Consider the following 8,437-nt stretch of genomic DNA (forward strand, 5'->3'; position numbering starts at 1 on the left):
TATGTGATGGAAAATGTAACAGACTGTCATTCTCCCATACTGCCACTAAGGGGCCAAAAGTGAAAACCCGCTAAGTCAAGAGTGGTATGTGATGGAAAATGTAACAGACTGTCATTCTCCCCATACTGCCACTAAGGGGCCAAGAGTGAAAACCAGCTAAGTCAAAGGTGGTATGTGATGGAAAATGTAACAGACTGTCATTCTCCCATACTGCCACTAAGGGGCCAAGAGTGAAAACCAGCTAAGTCAAGAGTGGGTATGTGATGAACATGTCACGCTAGCTTGGATTCACATACGATTCTGGCCCTAGCCAACCCGCCCTATCTCATGACCTAAAGGTCACAGCGAGGCGGGGGGGTGGCGTTGCGTCGGGCGTCAAAATTAATCTAGAATCTCACCCAATCCTGGCGCCCCCCCCCCCCAAACACACACACATTAGCTTAAGCTAAGGCCTTGTGAGAGGCCTACTAGCTACTGTGATCGGACGGGCCGGGAGAGGCCTGGGGATGAGTGCTTGTGCTCAGACGGGCTCAACTTGGGCCTAGGAGCAGGGAGAGACACAGAGAGCTGCGCTAGACCCCCCCCACCAAGCACAGCCACACACATGCACCTTTTGCGCAGGGGTGATAGAGAGGGACAGAGAGGGGCCTGTTGCTCAGAGGCTCAGCTGCTCATAGAGGCCCCAACTTATTATTATTATTACATTATTATTATTAAAGTTGGGCCTAGATGCTGTGCCTAGATGCTTGGGCCTAGATGCTGTGCTATACCCACTGCAGCACCCCTACACACACACACACACCCACCCACAGGCCACAGCTGCTCACAGGGGCTCCAAAGACTCCTCTCTGTCCCCTCTGCAGGGTGTGTGTGTGAGCCTGGGGAGCATTACCCTGTATCCCTCCACTAAACTTAACCCCAAATTAAACCAGCTAATCAAACTAGCTAACACCCTCTATGCTAAACCCATAACACAAAGTGGCAAACACCCCCCCCCCCTCTGGGTACCACCCCCCACGGACAACCAGGCTTAAGCACCGATAAGTACTGGTGCACTGTGCCCCACTTAAGCTAACCTCGCAAGGGTTAAAGCCTTAAGCAGAGCCGAAAAAATCTCAAACCCATGGGTATACCTCTTGAGGGTTAGGTATATGATTCGGCCCTAGCAAACCTCAGGCGCTAACTCAAGAGTCATATGTGATGAACATGTAACAGACTGTCATTCTCCCATACTGCCACTAAGGGGCCACTGAAAAAGGGGCCAGACTCGTATGTGATGGAAAATGTAACAGAATTCTCCCATACTGCCACTAAGGGGTCAAGACTGTCGTATGTGATGGAAAATGTAACAGACTGTCATTCTCCCATACTGCCACTAAGGGGCCAAGAGTGAAAACCAGCTAAGTCAAAGTCGTATGTGATGGAAAATGTAACAGACTGTCATTTCTCCCATACTGCCACTAAGGGGCCAAGAGTGAAAACCAGCTAAGTCAAGAGTGGTATGTGATGAACATGTCCACGTAGCTCTTGAGGATTCACATACGATTCTGGCCCTAGCCAACCGCCCTATCTCCAGCGGACTTAAGGTCACAGCGAGGCGGGGGTGGCGGCGTTGCGTCGGGCGTCAAAATTAATCTAGAATCTCACCCAATCCTGGCCCCCCCCCCTCCCCAAACACACACACATTAGCTTAAGCTAAGGCCTTGTGAGAGGCCTACTAGCTACTGTGTCGGACCCAGGCGGGGAGGCCTGGGGATGAGTGCTTGTGCTCAGGCGGGCTCAACTTGGGCCTAGGAGCAGGGAGAGACACAGAGAGCTGCGCTAGACCCCCCACCAAGCACAGCCACACACACGCACACCTGCGGCGGGTGATGAGAGGGACAGAGAGGGGCCTGTTGCTCAGAGAGGCTCCAGCTGCTCATAGAGGCCCCAACTTATTATTATTACATTATTATTATTAAGGTTGGGCCTAGATGCTGTGCCTAGATGCTTGGGCCTAGATGCTGTGCTATACCCACTGCAGCACCCCTACACACACACACACACCCACCCACAGGCCCCAGCTGCTCACAGAGGCTCCAAGACTCCTCTCTGTCCCCTCTTGTGGCGTGTGTGTGAGCCTGGGAGCATTACCCTGTATCCTACTCCACTAAACTTAACCCAAATTAAACCAGCTAATCAAACTAGCTAACACCCTCTATGCTAAGCCCCATAACACAAAGTGGCAAAACCCCCCCCCCTCTGGGTACCACCCCCCCCCACGGACAACCAGGCTTAAGCACCCGATAAGTACTGGTGCACTGTGCCCCACTTAAGCTAACCTGCATGAGGGTTAAAGCCTTAAGCAGAGCGAAAAAATCTCAAACCCATGGTATACCCTGCGGGTTAATTATATGATTCGGCCCTAGCAAACCTCCAGAACAGCTAACTCAAAGAGTCATATGTGATGAACATGTAACAGACTGTCATTCTCTCCCACTACTGCCACTGAAAAGGGGCCAACTCAAGATGTGATGGAAAATGTAACAAAATTTCTCCCACTGCCACTAAGTCAAGTGAAAACCACTAAGTCAAGCTAAAAGAGTAGGTATGTGATGGAAAATGTAACAGACTGTATGTGATGGAAAATGTAACAGACTGTCATTCTCCCATACTGCCACTAAGGGGCCAAGAGTGAAAACCAGCTAAGTCAAGAGTGGTATGTGATGGAAAATGTAACAGACTGTCATTCTCCCCATACTGCCACTAAGGGGCCAAGAGTGAAAACCAGCTAAGTCAAGAGTGATGGTATGTGATGAACATGTCACGCTAGCTGCGGATTCACATCACGATTCTGGCCCTAGCCAACCGCCTATCTCCATGACAAGGTCACAGCGAGGGGGGGGTGGCGGCGTTGCGTCCGGAGCGTCAAAATTAATCTAGAATCTCACCCAATCCTGAGCGCCCCCCCCCCCCCCCCCCAAACACACACACATTAGCTTAAGCTAAGGCCTTGTGAGAGGCCTACTAGCTACTGTGTCGGGACGGGCGGGGAGAGGCCTGGGGATGAGTGCTTGTGCTCAGGCGGGCTCAACTTGGGCCTAGGAGCAGGGAGAGACACAGAGAGCTGCGCTAGACCCCCCACCAAGCACAGCCCACACACTTTTGCAGCACCGGGTGCACACCACTTGGCGCTGCTCAGAGATTTAACTTATTATTATTACATTATTATTATTAAAGGTGATAGAGAGGGACAGAGAGGGGCCTGTTGCTCAGAGGCTCCAGCTGCTCATAGAGGCCCCAACTTATTATTATTATTACATTATTATTATTAAAGTTGGGCCTAGATGCTGTGCCTAGATGCTTGGGCCTAGATGCTGTGCTATACCCACTGCAGCACCCCTACACACACACACACACCCACCCACAGGCCCCAGCTGCTCACAGAGGCTCCAAAGACTCCTCTCTGTCCCCTCTTGTGGCGTGTGTGTGAGCCTGGGAGCATTACCCTGTATCCTACTCCACTAAACTTAACCCAAATTAAACCGCTAATCAAACTAGCTAACACCCTCTATGCTAAGCCCCCCAACACAAAGTGGCAAACCCCCCCCCCCTCTGGGTACCACCCCCCACGGACAACCAGGCTTAAGCACCCGATAAGTACTGGTGCACTGTGCCCCTTAAGCTAACCTCGCCAAGGGTTAAAGCCTTAAGCAGAGCCGAAAAAATCTCAAACCCATGGTATACCTGCGGGTTAGGTATATGATTCGGCCCTAGCAAACCTCAGGCTAACTCAAGAGTCATATGTGATGAACATGTAACAGACTGTCATTCTCCCATACTGCCACTAAGGGGCCAAGAGTGAAAACCAGCTAAGTCAAGAGTGGTATGTGATGGAAAATGTAACAGACTGTCATTCTCCCATACTGCCACTAAGGGGCCAAGAGTGAAAACCCGCTAAGTCAAAAGTCGTATGTGATGGAAAATGTAACAGACTGTCATTCTCCCATACTGCCACTAAGGGGCCAAGAGTGAAAACCAGCTAAGTCAAGAGTGGTATGTGATGAACATGTCATTCTCCCTAGCACTAAGGGGGATTCACATCACGATTCTGGCCCTAGCCAACCGCCTATCTCATTCTGGCCCCAAGGTCACAGCCCGAGGCGAGGGGGGGGGTGGCGTTGCGATCGGGCGTCAAAATTAATCTAGAATCTCACCCAATCCTGCGCCCCCCCCCCCCAAACACACACACATTGGCTTAAGCTAAGGCCTTGTGAGAGGCCTACTAGCTACTGTGTCCGGACCCGGGCGGGAGGGCCTGGGGATGAGTGCTTGTGCTCAGGCAGGCTCAACTTGGGCCTAGGAGCAGGGAGAGACACAGAGAGCTGCGCTAGACCCCCCCACCAAGCACAGCCACACACACCACCTGCAGCGCAGGTGATAGAGAGGGACAGAGAGGGGCCTGTTGCTCAGAGAGGCTCCAGCTGCTCATAGAGGCCCCAACTTATTATTATTATTACATTATTATTATTAAAGTTGGGCCTAGATGCTGTGCCTAGATGCTTGGGCCTAGATGCTGTGCTATACCCACTGCAGCACCCCTACACACACACACACCCACCCACAGGCCCCAGCTGCTCACAGAGGCTCCAAAGACTCCTCTCTGTCCCCTGCGCGCGTGTGTGTGAGCCTGGGAGCATTACCCTGTATCCTACTCCACTAAACTTAACCCAAATTAAACACGCTAATCAAACTAGCTAACACCCTCTATGCTAAGCCCGCAACACAAAGTGGCAAACCCCCCCCCTCTGGGTACCACCCCCCCCACGGACAACCAGGCTTAAGCACCGATAAGTACTGGTGCACTGTGCCCCCTTAAGCTAACCTCGCAAGGGTTAAAGCCTTAAGCAGAGCCGAAAAAATCTCAAACCCATGGTATACCTGCGGGTTCGTATATGATTCCGGCCCTAGCAAACCTCAGGCGCTAACTCAAGAGTCATATGTGATGAACATGTAACAGACTGTCATTCTCCCATACTGCCACTAAGGGGCCAAGAGTGAAAACCAGCTAAGTCAAAGAAAACCAGCTAAGTCAAAGTCGTATGTGATGGAAAATGTAACAGACTGTCATTCTCCCATACTGCCACTAAGGGGCCAAGAGTGAAAAGCAGCTAAGTCAAGAGTCGTATGTGATGGAAAATGTAACAGACTGTCATTCTCCCATACTGCCACTAAGGGGCCAAGAGTGAAAACCAGCTAAGTCAAGAGTGGTATGTGATGAACATGTCACGCTAGCTCTTGGGATTCACATCACGATTCTGGCCCTAGCCAACCGCCTATCTCAGCGGCCTTAAGGTCAGCCCGAGGCGAGGGGGGGTGGCGTTAGCGTCGGGCGTCAAAATTAATCTAGAATCTCACCCAATCCTGGCCCCCCCCCTCCCCCCAAACACACACACATTAGCTTAAGCTAAGGCCTTGTGAGAGGCCTACTAGCTACTGTGTCCGGACGGGCGGGAGGCCTGGGGATGAGTGCTTGTGCTCAGGCGGGCTCAACTTGGGCCTAGGAGCAGGGAGAGACACAGAGAGCTGCGCTAGACCCCCCCACCAAGCACAGCCACACACACGCACCTGCAGCCGCTTGCAGGTGATGAGAGGGACAGAGAGGGGCCTGTTGCTCAGAGAGGCTCCAGCTGCTCATAGAGGCCCCAACTTATTATTATTATTACATTATTATTATTAAAGTTGGGCCTAGATGCTGTGCCTAGATGCTTGGGCCTAGATGCTGTGCTATACCCACTGCAGCACCCCTACACACACACACACCCACCCACAGGCCCCAGCTGCTCACAGAGGCTCCAAAGACTCCTCTCTGTCCCCTCTTGGCGTGTGTGTGAGCCTGGGAGCATTACCCTGTATCCTACTCCACTAAACTTAACCCAAATTAAACACGCTAATCAAACTAGCTAACACCCTCTATGCTAAGCCCGCAACACAAAGTGGCAAACACCCCCCCTCTGGGTACCACCCCCCCCGGACAACCAGGCTTAAGCACCGATAAGTACTGGTGCACTGTGCCCCACTTAAGCTAACCTCGCAAGGGTTAAAGCCTTAAGCAGAGCCGAAAAAATCTCAAACCCATGGTATACCTGCGGGTTCGTATATGATTCGGCCCTAGCAAACCTCCAGGCGCTAACTCAAGAGTCATATGTGATGAACATGTAACAGACTGTCATTCTCCCCATACTGCCACTAAGGGGCCAAGATGGTGAAAACCAGCTAAGTCAAGAGTGGTATGTGATGGAAAATGTAACAGACTGTCATTCTCCCATACTGCCACTAAGGGGCCAAGAGTGAAAAGCAGCTAAGTCAAAAGTGGTATGTGATGGAAAATGTAACAGACTGTCATTCTCCCATACTGCCACTAAGGGGCCAAGAGTGAAAACCAGCTAAGTCAAGAGTGGTATGTGATGAACATGTCACGCTAGCTGCGGATTCACATCACGATTCTGGCCCTAGCCAACCGCCTATCTCAGCGGCCTTAAGGTCACAGCGAGGCAGGGGGTGGCGTTAGCGTCGGGCGTCAAAATTAATCTAGAATCTCACCCAATCCTGCCCCCCCCTCCCCCAAACACACACACATTAGCTTAAGCTAAGGCCTTGTGAGAGGCCTACTAGCTACTGTGTCCGGACGGGAGGGCCAGGGGAGGCCTGGGGATGAGTGCTTGTGCTCAGGCGGGCTCAACTTGGGCCTAGGAGCAGGGAGAGACACAGAGAGCTGCGCTAGACCCCCCCACCAAGCACAGCCACACACACCGCAGCACTTAGAGAGGGCAGAGGGGCCTGGGTGATAGAGAGGGACAGAGAGGGGCCTGTTGCTCAGAGAGGCTCCAGCTGCTCATAGAGGCCCCAACTTATTATTATTATTACATTATTATTATTAAAGTTGGGCCTAGATGCTGTGCCTAGATGCTTGGGCCTAGATGCTGTGCTATACCCACTGCAGCACCCCTACACACACACACACCCACCCACAGGCCCCAGCTGCTCACAGAGGCTCCAAAGACTCCTCTCTGTCCCCTGCTCGCGTGTGTGTGAGCCTGGGAGCATTACCCTGTATCCTACGCCACTAAACTTAACCCAAATTAAACCGCTAATCAAACTAGCTAACACCCTCTATGCTAAGCCCCCAACACAAAGTGGCAAACCCCCCCCTCTGGGTACCACCCCCCCACGGACAACCAGGCTTAAGCACCGATAAGTACTGGTGCACTGTGCCCCACTTAAGCTAACCTCGCATGGGGTTAAAGCCTTAAGCAGAGCGAAAAGATCTCAAACCCATGGTATACCTGCGGGTTAGGTATATGATTCGGCCCTAGCAAACCTCAAGCTAACTCAAGAGTCATATGTGATGAACATGTAACAGACTGTCATTCTCCCATACTGCCACTAAGGGGCCAAGAGTGAAAACCAGCTAAGTCAAAGAGTGGTATGTGATGGAAAATGTAACAGACTGTCATTCTCCCATACTGCCACTAAGGGGCCAAGAGTGAAAAGCAGCTAAGTCAAGAGTCGTATGTGATGGAAAATGTAACAGACTGTCATTCTCCCATACTGCCACTAAGGGGCCAAGAGTGAAAACCAGCTAAGTCAAGAGTGGTATGTGATGAACATGTCAGGGGCCGCTAAGTAGCTCTTGATTCACATCACGATTCTGGCCCTAGCCAACCGCCTATCTCAGCGGCCTTAAGGTCACAGCGAGGCGGGGGTGGCGGCGTTAGCGTCGGGCGTCAAAATTAATCTAGAATCTCACCCAATCCTGGCGCCCCCCCCCCCCCCCAAACACACACACATTAGCTTAAGCTAAGGCCTTGTGAGAGGCCTACTAGCTACTGTGTCCGGACCCGGGCGGGGAGGCCTGGGGATGAGTGCTTGTGCTCAGGCGGGCTCAACTTGGGCCTAGGAGCAGGGAGAGACACAGAGAGCTGCGCTAGACCCCCCACCAAGCACAGCCACACACCACACCTGCAGCATGGCAGGTGATAGAGAGGGACAGAGAGGGGCCTGTTGCTCAGAGGCTCCAGCTGCTCATAGAGGCCCCAACTTATTATTATTATTACATTATTATTATTAAAGTTGGGCCTAGATGCTGTGCCTAGATGCTTGGGCCTAGATGCTGTGCTATACCCACTGCAGCACCCCTACACACACACACACCCACCCACAGGCCCCAGCTGCTCACAGAGGCTCCAAAGACTCCTCTCTGTCCCCTCTTGCGTGTGTGTGTGAGCCTGGGAGCATTACCCTGTATCCTACTCCACTAAACTTAACCCAAATTAAACACGCTAATCAAACTAGCTAACTCCCTCTATGCTAAGCCCGCAACACAAAGTGGCAAACACCCCCCCTCTGGGTACCACCCCCCCACGGACAACCAGGCTTAAGCACCGATAAGTACTGG

Source organism: Alosa alosa, unplaced genomic scaffold, assembly GCF_017589495.1.
Source record: "Alosa alosa isolate M-15738 ecotype Scorff River unplaced genomic scaffold, AALO_Geno_1.1 AALO_1.0_unplaced_1, whole genome shotgun sequence".
Lineage (NCBI taxonomy): Eukaryota > Metazoa > Chordata > Actinopteri > Clupeiformes > Clupeidae > Alosa > Alosa alosa.